The following is a 392-nucleotide window of genomic DNA, read 5'->3' on the forward strand; positions in this document are numbered from 1 at the left end:
ACATACACACACACACATACATAAACACATAAACACAAACACGCACACACACATGCACACTGTTCCACTTTCGGACACAACTGTCTGTGCTCGTTTCAATGATCGCACCGTCATCAAGCAAAAACCTAATTGCGTACGGATATAATATGAACCTCAAAAAATGATTAATAATTGCGACATATTTGTAGGGCATTGTTATAATAATGTTTTTATCACTTTTAAATTCTTTGCCTGATAAGTGTCTCCTACAAAGTGCACTTGAGGAATGATATACGTGGTATGCTGGCCGTCCGAAAGTATTACCCTGCCCCCATTTGTGTGTGACGTGCGCATGAGTGCGCCAGCTTACTGCAGCTATGCAAATGTGCCGTAGTATTTAACGTCGAGTCGAG

The sequence above is a fragment of the Aplysia californica genome, unplaced genomic scaffold (genome assembly GCF_000002075.1).
Source record: "Aplysia californica isolate F4 #8 unplaced genomic scaffold, AplCal3.0 scaffold00166, whole genome shotgun sequence".
Taxonomy (NCBI): Eukaryota; Metazoa; Mollusca; class Gastropoda; order Aplysiida; family Aplysiidae; genus Aplysia; species Aplysia californica.